We start from the raw sequence: 12,199 nt of genomic DNA, 5'->3' as shown, positions 1-12,199 counted from the left end.
CCAAAACACTTGCCTCATGCTCTAAAAGTCAGAAGGGGTTGCTACTTAGCTGACAGGTAGATATAAGCAGGATATCTATACTACTCATTTTTGCAGGCAAAACTAGTTCAGCTTGGAATTGAACATGATTTTGCTAATTATTGCTAGTTGACATAACTTTTCATCACTGATTCAGGTGATAAGAAAAAGAAAATAACAATCAAACACCTCTGGAATGAAATTCACCCTTTCCTCAGCCCAGCTCAATTTTATTCCAGCACCTCCCCTCCCCTAGCACAGCCTCACTTCCCTTTTTGCTGCTCATTACACTTGGTGCCTCCCAATTCCTTCGGCGAGGCAGTGTGGGAGGCTGAGGATGGTGTAATATTTCTTCTCTATTGCTCTTTGGCCCTTCTTACTGTTCTTTCCTTGCCCTGAGCCCTCCACTCCACCCCCCATGAGACAATGATTTGAGCTGTTTGCTGCAGCATTTGGTCTGATTTTCATAGCCGATACCTTTGCAAAATCTTGCTCTGCCAGATGCTTGCTTTTCTGTCTAGCTGCACTGAGGACATATAATATTCCCCAGCGAGTCAACATTTGCACTGAAGGTGTGCAAGTGAATTGCTAATTCTTCCATTCTGTCTCCAATTGAAGTTCAGCTGTTTGAAAAGCTGTTTTTCAAGGTACAGGCAGCAACGGATGAAATTATTACCTATGGCTGTGAGACTGTTTAGAAATAATATGAGTTGAAAGCAGCACCGTTTTCTAGTAGGGCCAATGGCAAAATTAGTACTGTACAGAAACCTTAGTAATTCTATACATATTTTAATTATATGCTTCTGATTAAACAAATGGGGGGGGGGAGGAAGGAACAAGAATTGGTGAAAGATGAAAAAAAAGATAATCAAATCATCAAAAAAATATTTCTTGTTCCAAAAAGTGGTGTTGATAATAAACTAAGTATACTTGTAATACAAGTGTGTGAATTTAGCTTTTTATATATAAAAAAGCGTTATAAAGTGATAACAGGTGATAACGATGGGAACCTTTATTGATTTTGATGCAAAACTCATTGGCATTACTAAAAGACTTTCACTGACTGATGGGAGCTTGTTTAATGTGTAGCGGGTGCTAAAGTATTTTGAAGTCTGGAGAAGAAATAGCATTTTATTTCAGTTTATTGCAAAAAGAGAAATCTTTTCTATTCATGTTTTTTACAATATATCTCTAAGGCAAAGGGGAAGAATCAACCGAAAACGCTAAGCCCAGTGTCAGGGCATTATCTCATGGTAAGCTGTTTACATCTGTAAAATTTTCCTCTTTTCCCTTGCTATGGTTCACTCTCTTTTCACCTGTGCAGGTGCAGCTATGCGTGGACTCTACTGTAAATAGGATCACTGATACCATTCTGGGTTAAAGAAAACCTCACAGCTCTCCCTGGAGCAAACCCATGTGGTACATCCTGAGTTTGTTCCATACTCTGGAGGTATCCAATTTATGCTGTGTAATGAAGAGTTCTATTTAATTTGTTGCAGCTTAAGTGAAAACCTGGGCCTGTGGTGAGAATTTTGTCAGTGATGACTTCATCTGAGATATATATCCTTACATGATTGTAAAGATCTACCATATGCTTGTAAAGATCTAAACTATAGAATGGTTTAATACTTAGCTGGATATCACTGTGTGGATATTTTTAAAGAGGAAATACTTTACAGAATCACAGAATCACAGAATAACCAGGTTGGAAGAGACCCACTGGATCATCGAGTCCAACCGTTCCTATCAAACACTAAACCAGATCCCTCAGCACCTCGTCCACCCGTCCCTTAAACACCTCCAGGGAAGTTTAAAACTAACCTCATCTCCTTAGTGCTGGAAACTCAAAAAACTGTCTTTGTGGTGGTGGAGGCACTAATGGGAAAGATGATTTAGAAATATTCTTTGTATCATTCCACTTCAATATGGATGTTGGAAAGAATGTCTTTCTAAGCCTTCTCTGTGGTAGAAGTCCCTGGGTGGAGTGAGCTGAAGCATAACGACAGTTTCTGTTCTATGGGTAGTAAATAGATATATAAAGAGAAACTATTTACACTGAAATATTCCAAGATTTTTCCTTCAAAATGAAGTTAACCTGCTAGGCTCTGTCATTGTAGCAGGGAGAATAGCGTTAAATATCACAAAAATTCTGAACATCTTCTTGGTAGCAAAAAGAAGCAAGAGTACCAACGATTTCTCCTCCCTCAGTGAGAATGAAAAAGGTAAAAACCATATGAATAAAAGCCCACGCAATAGCGGTTTCTTTCTATCCAAGACAGGATACTTTGATGTACTCAACATATAGAAAGCACATGAAAAAAATTAAATGCAGAAACATTACAATACATTGTATGTTGTTAAATATCCTGCTTAGCATACACAGTATGTTGTCATAGTGAGTCAAACACTGCAATTCATTGTGCTAAAAACCCCTTTCTGAAGCAAGATTTCTGTCTTCCTTAGAAAAGTACAGTAATGATAGAATATACTAATTCTTATACTCTTATTCTGGTGAAAAGTATCAAAGCTTTACTGTAATCTATATCATAGAATCATAGAATCACCAGGTTGGAAGAGACCCACCGGATCATTGAGTCCAACCATTCCTATCAAACACTAAACCATGCATATAAACCTGAGACAGGCTTTATTTTAACAAAGAGACTTCCAGCAATCTATCTTCAGCAGCTCAGCACTGTTTTTGAGTCTTGGTTGGGAACTAGAAATAAATAGCACGCGTGCTGGAGTAACTCCATGCTGCCATTCCTGAGGTCTTCTAAACCTGGAATTTTCTTGCCCTGTGTGCTCTGGTGACTGGGTAAAGCATTTTTTTAGTAGTAGTGCTTCCCTGTCAGGATTCTGACTTTTGTATTTATTTTCACTTTCCAGAAATTGCATTAGAGCATCCGGTTCAGCTGCTTGAGTGCCAAAGCTGGCTGTCACTTTAAAAGAATGCTGGCATAAATACAGGTGGCATTTGATAAGCAGTTCACAGCTTGAAGAGTGGAAAAAGTATAGACACAGTGCAACAACTTCAGAGATTCATTCTAGCTGAGGATCAAAATATAATTTGGAAAAAACTCCAAAAGACTTGATGGTTAGAAAACTTATGAACTTGTCTCTCTGGAAATTTCCAGCATCTCCTGGTTTTGAGTAGCATCTGTTTGTGGCATTTTCAGCCTTTCTTTGATTAGATTCCAGGAAGAGTTCTGTGACACCAGGTGGTTATGTTTTCCTATAGCTCCACTGAGGGGAAAATAGTATTAGTTCTTTGACCTTTTTTTGGTTTATCTGACTTGTTTGTTTTATATGATGCTACTTCATCCAAGAATTCTTAAAAGTATAAATAAATTGAGCTGGGGAAAAAAAAACTTTTTGTAATGAAAGTTAGACGTTTTGAAGTGTCAGTCTTAAGAGTAAACAAAATAAGATTTGCCCTTTTAGGATGCTGAATGAAAATTTGTTAATATCTCTTGGCTTTGATATTTGCTCTTACACGTTTACAAATGAAAGGGACCAAAAAGATATGAACCTATACATTCAAATATCCTCTCTAGGATAGGATATTATGATATATTATCAGGTAAGGAACTAGCAGAAATCTCTCACATCTTAAGACCTTAGCATGATTTGTGCCTTTCACTTCATCAGTTGTGCTTTGAGACTTGAACTGGCAGAAATATGGGGAAGATGTGTCTCACAGACAGAGATGTGTAAGATTACAGCTGTTGGTGGCCTTGGTAGGAGCACTACAAGGTTATACAAGTCCTTCTTCACCACGTGTATCTCCGAGCATGGCTACAGAACCATTTCTACATCTCCGTAGCAGTGAGTACTTGGTACTACTGAATTTCAGTTGCTGTGGAACACCTACAGGGATTTAAGGGACTGGAAGTCTAGAGGGTTGCAAAAGCATGTCAAGTTGGTAAGAAGGAGCAGTTGACTCTACTGAGATTCTGATTGTTCTTCTGCTAAAGTGGAGCCCAGCTGCTTCTGCTGGGGCTGTGGTGCATCACACACAAATTATGAGAACACACAGTAGAAGACCCAAATCTTCAGATTTAAGGGCTGTGTGGCTGTTGACTGCTGTAGAGCCTTGTGTGCTTTTTGGTTTGCTCTAAAAGTGTACTGGCTTAAATTTTCTTTACTAATTTGTCACAGACACAGAACTTAAGACTCTTGGTGTCATAAAAAAGCCTTTTTTTTTCCCTCAGAACTGATGGCTGAGCATGCCCATACACAACAGACTATTTTTAGTGTGGGGGCTGTTGCTGGGATTGTATGTAAACAGGAATATTTCCTAATGTACTTCTGAGAGCCAGGAATGACATGATGCTTTCTGCCTGCTCAGATACCTGCTTACATATAGGCAATAAAAGAATATGATTCTATGATCTTAATTCAGCAAAACATTGCTTTTTCTGAGCTGTTAAATAGCACTGCCTAATTAATAGGCTCATCTTGACTTCCTACAGCCACTGTACATTCCCATGAATGACTGTGTTTTCACTGATTGTCTTCACTCTGGATTTCACATTTTAACATTCTTTTATATCTAGTGCTCTTTATTGTTTAGTTTACAGATTAGATTGGAAAATTAAAGTGTTGTACCAAGTCAAAACAATTTCAGTAAGGTTGAAGTTTATTGCCTTTTTCACTAAATTACTAGTAATCATTCCTAGTTTTAATTAGTTCATGGCATGAGAAATGGAAGGAAGAGGAAGACAGAGTTAGTTGCTATGAAGTACTTAGACTATCAGCAGCTTTTAGCAGAATGCACCTTGCAAAACATCTGTGCTCACTGAGGTCATTACAAAGCTGTTAATTAACATCAGATGATGATGAAATGTTTCATTGGTTTTGACTCTGAGGAAGAACATTCCAGATTTTGAAATAAAAACAGACCATTTGTCTTTGTTTTAAATGGAATTAGCATCAGAATCTCAAATTTTTATTTCTATATACATTGGTCTCACTGTTGAGTAGAAATCTGACTAAATTACGTTTTTTTCTAACATTTAGCTGATCTCTTCTGTTATAGTTTGTGGATAAATACTTTTAATCAACCTTAAAAATTGTTTTTTCTCCTCCTGTTCATAAAGTACAAAAGACTGTTGGGCTGTAGGTCTGTTTTGCATTTAGCAATGTTGGATTTTTCTAATGCATACAATCAAACCTAATTTCCTTGCAGAAAGGTGACCTTATGTCATGGTTTTAACCCCAGCCAGCAACTAGGACCACGTAGCCACTCTCTCGCTGCCTTCCTTACCACACCCCCCAGCGGAATGGGGAAGAAATAAGGGAAAAAAGAGGAAAAAATGTGGGCTAAGATAAAGTCAGTTTAATATATCAACAAAGGAATAGAGACTATAAGGATGATAATAGTAATAGCAAGAACAGTAGTAATAATACAATATAGAGAAGAGGTGATGTGCAAGGAATTGTTCCCAGCCTGATGACAGCAATGAACTGTCCCTGAATAATGAACCCTGGTCAACTTCTGTTTACATATTGAGCATGACATTATGTGGTACCAAATAACTCGTTGGCCAGCTTGTATCAGCTGCCAGGCTATGCTCCCTCCCAGCTTTCTGTAGAACCGCTCACTAGCAGAACTTGGAAAACTGAAAAAGTCACTGATTTATTAACAACCACTAAAAACATCAGTGTACTATCAACATTCTTCTTGTACTAACTCTAACACACAGCAGCTGCTAGGAAGAAAATTAACTCTATCCTGCTGAAATCAGGACACATTGCTACAACTGAAGAACATATAATTTTAGAGTAGGATGGGAAGCATCTCAGCTAGATCATGTTATTGGTTTTCATGAGAAACTTTATTTAAAGTTTGAAAAGAAATAAGGCTTTTAATTTTAGCATATTGCTGTATTTTGTCTTCCAGCTTTTAGATCAGACTATGGTGATTTTGTTTCAGGTCTTTCCTCTTTTGTTATTTCCTTTCACTGTGTTTTTCTGATTTTTGCTCTTTCTCTATCTGCTGAAGAGAGTGGCTTATTTTAGTGTTGCATTTAAAGACACTTTTTACTAGCTCCATCACAATTCCTGGAAATTGGGTAGCATTTATATAATCAAGTCATGCTCTAGCCACTGCTTTCTGGTACTTGCAAGGTAAAATGTAAATTCTATTTGTGACTCATCGGAGTAATTATAGCTTTTGCCAGAGTACATGTGGGCAGGTAAGTATATGTGCACTTTAGACAATTTGGTCAATAGTGAACAACTTAGTCTTAGCAGGACTTGATTTGATACAGGTGGGTTTAATCTAAAATGAAATGCTATTTGATAGAAAAGTTTTCACAGAACTTAGACATTCAAAAGAATCTTGGCCGTATTTTTTTTCAAAAAAGTATTTACGTCCTGTATCTTGGACATGTACATATAAATGTTATTTTCTATGATCAAGTCAGATATTTTAACATTTTCTTAAGTGATAAGTGTTTATAATAGTTTGGGAATCTATTTTGGACATCCAAAATTGGATCTGCTAATTTGTAAGCTTTTGGATATTTAACTGTGAGTAGAGCATATTTCATTTTTCCACTTTTTTCTTTGATCTAAACCTACAGTCAAAGTGAAGAATGAGAGAGAAAATGTGGAAATACATCTGTTTTTTTTTTCCCCCCAAAAAAGAAAGACTTTCTGCCTCTCTCTTTGACAACAAATGTAAAAGCAAGTCTAGCATGTTGGAGAAATGGTACTGACTGATGAGGCAGACTAGCCATGGCTCTCTTGGTGTCTTCTGCACGTCCTGCCTTAGGCAGCTATAGAATTCTGTGCCTAGGGCTGTTTTTGACAACATTCTAGTATTCAGAACAAGGCAGTATAAAGGACAGCTACGCATTTCTGGAACAACTTGTAGGGTTTCTCTAAGCTTTGCTCCACAGTGCTTGGGTTTTTTTATTTTTTATTTTTTTTCTAACCTTTCAGACTTTTTCCCTGAATCAGAGCTTCCTGATGTGAAAGAGAAAAAGGGAGCCTTGATAGGTAGAGTTACCATGAGCAGTGGGAAACCTTCACTCAGATCTCTCTGTGTGACTCAAAACACAATTTTCTACGGCTGCTCTGGTGCAAAGCCGGATATCCAACATTACGAGGTGGTTCTTTGTCACAAAAAATAAAAGACTACTTCATTGCTTCTCAACTCAAGATAATGATCACTTCCTCACAATTAAAATGTTTTAGCTTCTGTAAACAGGATTTCCCCTTATTTGCCGATCATCTGCAGTTATTGTATGATGGTTCAAGGCAAGTTGTTATCGTCTACCGAACTTGAAATAAAAATCAGAATTTTTTTGCTATATGACTTAAACAATTGGTGTCAATCACAACCTTTTTCTGTACTCATAGCCTTTAAAATGGAAATTACATTTGCAGGAGGAGCTCAGATATCAGTCGTTGTACAGTCGTTCTCCAAATTTGGATGTCACTATTTACAAATCTGCTGTGCTTTCTGGAAATGTCATAAAGAGGTAATTTTTCTGAACAGATGCCTTAGCATAGTGGCTTTTGTGCGTATGTTAGATACAGAACTCCACCTCACTCTGCATGTCAGTGTAGAAATTGGTACGTTTTGTCTGTCATGAGGTGGATAGAAGTGACCACATGTGAAATTACACTGTGGTTTGAAAATTGACATCACATTAATTCATTAGCTATTCTCCAACTTCTTAGATAGGCTGAGCATGTTTCCAAGTTACTGAGATCAGCAAGATCTCACCAGGAAATGCTGGACTGACTCTCAGGGCATTGCTATTTTGTTCTTTCCTTCACATACTTATATAAATATTAAGGCCTTTGGGCTAGTATAAAACATGCAACTTTTTCACAAATAAAACCCCAAACATTTGTGACAAGTTGATCCTTGAAGCAAACAATTTTAAAGTTTTTTAGCGCTGATTTACCATAATGAAAAATATGTAATGCTGCACCACCTAACAAGTAAAAAAGCCATATGAAATAATAATATTCCATGAAAATGATTCATTACATGATGATTAAAAATTTGGAGATGGATAGTGATCTTGCTTCAAAAAATTATTCCAAATCAATTCCATTTCACTCCAGACTTTTTGTACTGATTTTCACTTTTGACAGCTAGGTTAAATAGAATTGGAATGGTTTTTACTTAAAAGAAATATATATTTAAAAGAAATGCAGAGCTGCTATAACACTTATGATTACAATTTCCTTTCTTCCCTCCCACCTTAAAAAGAAGTTAAGATAGCTGGTGGACTGATTTTTTTTTTAAATTTTTATTCTTTTCAGAGTTTTAAATTAAGCAACTGGCAATACAGAGGATATTTACGTTTTGAATATACATAACAAAGTGGTAATTCTATTGTGAGTTTCTAATTGTGTAACATGTTTCTTTTAAAACCTATCTTGAATTGTTGCTTCCTCTATATATATTAACATCTATTCAGGCAGCCTCACTGAACTATATTCTGCTTGGGTGTTTAACTATAACTTATCTCCAAACCACTCACCTGGTTTTGGTGGCACAAATGGGAGAAAGATAGAGAGAGGAAAAGGCAGCTACACAGCTACACCAATATATAGTAATTAAAAATGTGTGTGTGTGTGTGAGACATAATGATATATGCATTTGAGGACAACCTCTCAACCTGTAAAATCTTCATTACATGCCTGGATTGGGGCATAGGACTAGCAATACAAGAGAACTATGAAGTAATTTGTTCATAAGCTTCGTGAGTCACGTGTGCTTAACAGATTTGCATTTCAATTTTGATGGGCACATCCATTTGTAAATGCAAGGAAAAGGCACACAATTCCAAACAGGTTCTCCCTTTAGTCTATTCCCTTTTTCTTTGTTGCTGTGTGTCAGCAGACCAATTTGATTTTCATCTTCTGATCACACCTACCTTGATAGTCCAAAATGTCAAATGACATATGAATAACTACATAATATTTTTCTCGTGTACTTCTAATGACCATTAACATAACACAAACCTGAAAAGTAAGACAATGTAAATCATTTTTTATATGTGCAGGCTCTCACATATCTCATAATACTATATTTAAATGTTCTGTGATGAGCCAATTTCATTTTCAAAATATGCAAATTATAGCAGGAGTCTTTTTTAACATTTTAAATGGTCTTTGTCTAATAAAATGAGTCATTTTGCACTTACCAAATTCAGAAACAAAATTGCATGCAGCTATTCTTGTTTTTCTAAATGGGAAGAGGAACGATATTTCTTTTATTGCCTGTCAGTTCAGAATTACTTTAGGTGCACTGTGGGTGGACTGTGCTTCTATACTTCCTTTTCAGTATAACACCCAGAAATCAATCAGGGTCTAAAACTCACCCTTTTCATTAGGGTGGGTCTGACTGGTGATTCAAAAGAGTGATACAAGTATAACTATAATTTTTCTTCAAGCAAAGTGATATTTCATTCCAATTAGTGTCTCAGTTCTACTTGAAGCGGAGTGTGTCACCTTGTTTCCAACCTGGTCCTTGCAAACTTATTGCTAACTAGGAGTAGATATATTGAGTATTAATGCATCAGAGTGTGAGGTGTCTCAAAAGGATTTTCTTTCTTCTCTGTGATGTTGTGTTTTTAAAGAATTATAAACCGTAGAGATGAATTTTGGCTTTCTAAACTATAACATGTTCCTTAAGTGAAAAAATAAGCCCAAATTTCTAATATACTGTATGTCCATGGTATTCAGATCACTGTTTTCACTGCAGCCAAATTCATCTCCAAGCTATTATTTATTAGTAGAGCTTCTTAGGAGCTATGCTCTAGAAAAAAATAATGTATAGAATATGATCCTGAACAACATATGTCTGTGCAGGTTGCCTTGAGGCTGCCTACTGCTGATGCTGGAAGGTGAGTAAAGCTTTAATACTTGGTGTGAAGTCCATCCTTCAGAGATTATATGAAGAAATAGTAGGACTGCTGATGTGCATTTCACATAGCAAAACAATATGTAATTCTGTGAATACATAACATCTCTTCACAGTCAAAAATTGAGACTGATTTAGGAGTATTTCAGAAGTAGCTGTAATGCTGCTGAACAAAACTCTTGTTGAACCTCAGACACAATACTGGAAACGGATGAGGGGGAGCAGTTCTAAGCTGAAAGAGGGGAGATTTTGATCAGATATTGGGAAGAAATTTTTTACTGTGAATGTGGCAAGGCACTGGGACAGTTTTCCCAGAGCAGTAGTGAATGCCCCACCTCTGGAGGTGTTCAAGGCCATGTTGGATGAGGTTCTGAGCTACCTGATCTATTGGAAGTGTCCCCACCCATGACAGAGGGGTTGGAACTAGATGATCATTAAGGTCCCTTCCAATCTAAATCATTCTACAACTCCATGAAATGTTCAAATACTAGATGATCATTAAGGTCCCTTCCAATCTAAATCATTCTACAACTCCATGAAATGTTCAAATACTATTTTATGTTCTTATTTTAAAATACACCCTAGCTTAAAATACGGTATATAGAAGTTAATATAATAGGACAAAAAATAGACTTTGCTGAGAGGTATTTTGAGGATAAACAACCCATCACTGCTCAGATCCCAAGGTGTGGCTGGCTTCAGGTGAGATGATTTGTTACTGCTAGTGCTGTGAAACAGTGCAGTCTGTGGGAGCCATGAACAAAGCCTCTTGGCAGATTTTGCTGGCTTTGTGAAACCCAAGCTGACTTTCCAAACGGATACACAGCTAATATACCTCCATATTAACTGGAATTATACCTTTGCAATAAGGTATAGACATACCATGAAGACAACTCCAGTACATATATTAGTCAGGCTTTATAGGCTTGTGCAATTAAATGACATTTTTCATTAGAAAGAAAAGACACAACAGTGAGAAATTCAGTGAGATTTAAATAATTCCTGCTGTAGGCATACATTTCAGTTTGTCAATAAATGGTTCTTTAAAATAGGTCTTCAGTAAAAGAGAATAATGGAAATGAGAGGTTATAGGCTTCTTTTTCTCAGAACTAACTGGTTCAATAAATGGAAAGACGATTTTGAAGGGATGTAGTGATAGAGTAATAGGTAATGCTTGTCACCATATCTTGGTTAATGGCTGTGAATATGGCAGTATGGCTAATACTCAACAATTTTGCTGCTTCTAGGTTGAGTACTACAGTTTAGATTTTCCAACAACAGATTATGTTATAAGTGCTTGGTGCATTATCTCTTCAGCCAATAAAAGAAGTGCTTGAGTTATCATGTAAAAGCCCTGTCTTTTAGAGTTAGAAAGGTAATTACTGAAGAATTGCGGGAAGGTAAATGTAAAAATCCTTAGAGAGATTTCATCTCTGTTTATGCTTTCTGAGAGGAAATCATGCAATTTTCAACAAAAGCTGAAGACCCTGAATGTTTTTTTGGTAAGCTTTAAAACTGAAACTGTCCTAGGATTCTGTTACCAGTGTCTCATGCTGTAGCCTCTTGTTTGCATCCTCCCTGATTAAGTTATTTTTCCACAGATTTTCTTTATATTTGGTCTGGTCCATTTCATTCATTCCTCAATGAGATATGTGGGGAAGAATTAAGAGATTTTATTTGTTTGCTTATGACAGAAAATGAAGGGAAGAAAGAGAAACATTGAAAATACTTTGCAGTTCTGCCTGTTCTTTGAAAAAACATGTTGCAGTTCCCTCTTTGCAGATAACTAACTATCCTGGCCCTGTCTGAAACATCTAAATGCAATGAATTAATCTCTTATCTCTCCATTTGCAAGTGGGTGTATGCAGGATGCTCTTATATAGTGGCAGGTGAAATATCAGTAGTGGCTACTAAGGATTTTGTTTTTTGAATAAAAGAAACAGTCTTCTGTCCAGCTAAATACTGAGCCACACAGAATCACAGAAGTAGCCTTGTTATGTGGCTCTTCACACTGAAAACACAAAAATGGTTTGATTTTTTTGTGTATACCATCAACGCTTTACATAGTCAGCATTCAGGGCATCTGCATTGGCACCTTCACTCTCTATTGAGTGGCTGCTGATGCAGTTTGTTGAATTTTCATGGTCAGTGATTTTGAAGTGGCCAGGGGCTTACTTGGTGTTCCTACAGGCTTCCTTACACTGGAATATAAGTGTTGTTGTGGTGTAATGATCTAAGGATTTAGATGAGACAAAGTCTTGTTTTGCATTCTTGAACGCATCTCTA

Source organism: Phaenicophaeus curvirostris, chromosome 3 (genome assembly GCF_032191515.1).
Source record: "Phaenicophaeus curvirostris isolate KB17595 chromosome 3, BPBGC_Pcur_1.0, whole genome shotgun sequence".
NCBI classification, from domain to species: domain Eukaryota; kingdom Metazoa; phylum Chordata; class Aves; order Cuculiformes; family Cuculidae; genus Phaenicophaeus; species Phaenicophaeus curvirostris.
The sequence above is the reverse complement of the archived record's forward strand: the minus strand, read 5'-3'. Positions refer to the sequence as shown.